The 2,500-nt window shown below is 48.6% G+C and overlaps 1 protein-coding gene across 1 annotated transcript in view; it reads left to right on the top strand.

Moving 5' to 3' along the window:
* The window catches only part of cep89 (centrosomal protein 89), a 67,884-nt gene that overhangs the window by 25,965 nt on the left and 39,419 nt on the right, over positions 1-2,500 (top strand). The gene's annotated exons all lie outside the window — the stretch shown is intronic.

The following is a 2,500-nucleotide window of genomic DNA, read 5'->3' as shown; positions in this document are numbered from 1 at the left end:
TCTAATGCCTCAGGTTCTTATTAGCTGCTGTGATTGGGTGCATATGTGATGAGCACTGCTGTGATTGGGTGCATGTGTTATGAGCACTGCTGTGATTGGGTGCATGTGTTATGAGCGCTGCTGTGATTGGCTGCTGCAGTGGGAAGGTGATTGATGAATGTGGTGTGACAGGCCACTAATGGCTGCCTATGAAGTCATCCATCAGCCATTGAACCTGTGTCCCTCCTCTCCTCAACCACTCCATTAATCTGCCCACGCAGGATCGATTGAGTGCACTGCGTGTGTGTCCTTACAACTGCAGAGGGTGTGTGTGTGTGTGTGTGTGTGTGTGTTTATGCGTTTATGCAGGGAAATAAAGCTAAATTGTGTGTGTGTGTGTGTGTGTGTGTGTGTGTGTGTGTGTGTGTGCGTGCATTGCTGAGTGTGTGAGTCATTAGTATCTGTCTCACTGCTTGTAGCTGTAATTGTTTTACATTGAGTGTGTGTGCCGTTGCCTCTCTAAGCATGTGCCATGGCATCTGTGAGTGTGTGTGTGTCTGTGAACTCTGTGAGTGTGTGTGTGTCTGTGAACTCTGTGAGTGTGTGTGTGTGTCTGTGGCCTCTGTGAGTGTGTGTGTGTGTCTGTGGCCTCTGTGAGTGTGTGTGTGTGTCTGTGGCCTCTTAGAGTGTGTGTGTGTCTGTGGCCTCTGTGAGTGTGTGTGTGTGTCTGTGAACTGACTGTGTGTGTGTCTGTGGCCTCTGTGTGTGTGTGTGTCTGTGGACTCTGTGAGTGTGTGTGTGTGTATGTCTGTGGCCTCTGTGTGTGTGTGTGTGTCTGTGGACTCTGTGAGTGTGTGTGTGTGTATGTCTGTGGCCTCTATGAGTGTGTGTGTGTGTGTGTCTGTGGCCTCTGTGAGTTTGTGTCTGTGCCCTCTGTGAGTGTGTGTGTGTGTGTGTGTGTGTGTGTGTGTGTGTGTGTGTGTGTGTCTGTGTCTGTGCCCTCTGTGAGTGTGTGTGTGTGTGTGTGTGTGTCTGTGGCCTCTGTGAGTGTGTGTCTGTGTGTGTGTGTCTGTGGCCTCTGTGAGTGTGTGTGTGTGTGTGTGTGTGTGTGTGTGGCCTCTGTGAGTGTGTGTGTGTGTGTGTGTCTGTGGCCTCTGTGAGTGTGTGTGTGTGTGTGTGTCTGTGGCCTCTGTGAGTGTGTGTGTGTGTGTGTGTGTGTGTGTCTGTGGCCTCTGTGTGTGTGTGTGTGTGTGTGTGTGTGTCTGTGGCCTCTGTGAGTGTGTGTGTGTGTGTGTGTGTGTGTGTCTGTGGCCTCTGTGAGTGTGTGTGTGTGTGTGTGTCTGTGACCTCTGTGAGTGTGTGTGTGTGTGTGTGGCCTCACACACTGCAGCCCACATCTAAAGGACAAATAACACCTGGAGTGATTAGAGCACCTGATTACGCCTGCACACACACTCACCTGAATGACCCCCGATCAGTAGCGTTAGGGACGTACTTTCATCATTTATTCATAATCTATATAATAATTAGCATTAGCAGTGAGAGTTATCACAAACACACCCCAACACACACACACACACACACACACACACTCACACACTGAGGTGTTGACGCTTTTTCACTGGTTGATGAGCTGAAATAACGTGGTGCTCTAGGCTAGATGCCAGAATGGTTGCCCAGACAACACCACACTTACCTGTCCAAACTGTCCTCTTTCAGATGATAAATGACCTCTACACACTCCAGTCCATTATGTGTGTGTCTGTGGTTTTCTGTCTTACAGGAATATCAGTGAAGAAATCATTTCTTATAGAAACCCACTTTACTGAGAGCAGATGTGACGTGTGTGTGTGTGTGTGTGTGTGTGTGTGTGTTGGGGTGTGTTTGTGATAACTCTCACTGCTAATGTGACGGTGTGTGTGTGTGTGTGTGACAGAGAGAGAGACAGAGAGAAAGATGTGAAGTGTGTCTGATTGTCTCTGGGCATGTTTGAGTATCTCTTGTGTGTGTGTGTGTTAGAGAGAGAGAGAGAGAGAGAAAAGTATGTCTGATTATCCCTGATTATCTCTGAGTGTGTGTGTGTGTGTGTGTGTGTGTGTGTGTGTGTGTGGGAGACAGTCTTCACTGCTAATGAGTGTGCTGATTGAGCTCCGCTGATGAGCCTTCTGGTCATTTGATTGTTGCCCAGGAGGAATGTCTGCGTGTGTGTGTGTCTGTGAGTGTGTGTGTGTATGTGTGTGTTTGTGCCTTGGCTAGAGACCTCTCCAAAACACTCTCTCTTCCTATGCGTGTGTGTGTTTGTGTGTGTGTGCCTTGGCTAGAGACCTCGCCAAAAGCTCTCTCTGCTTTCTTCTCTTTTGGCGATTTCAGGACGTGAACTTGTGAAAGGTGTGTGTGTGTGTGTGTCTGTGTATGTGTCTGTGTGTGTGTGTGTCTCTGTGTGTGAGGGAAAGATCCGAGGGAGAGGGGAAGGAAATGCTGACAGGTTTGTGTGTAAGTGTGTGTGTAAGTGTTTGTGTGT

Source organism: Clupea harengus, chromosome 20 (assembly GCF_900700415.2).
Source record: "Clupea harengus chromosome 20, Ch_v2.0.2, whole genome shotgun sequence".
In the NCBI taxonomy this organism is placed as follows: domain Eukaryota; kingdom Metazoa; phylum Chordata; class Actinopteri; order Clupeiformes; family Clupeidae; genus Clupea; species Clupea harengus.
The sequence above is the reverse complement of the archived record's forward strand: the minus strand, read 5'-3'. Positions and strand labels throughout refer to the sequence as shown.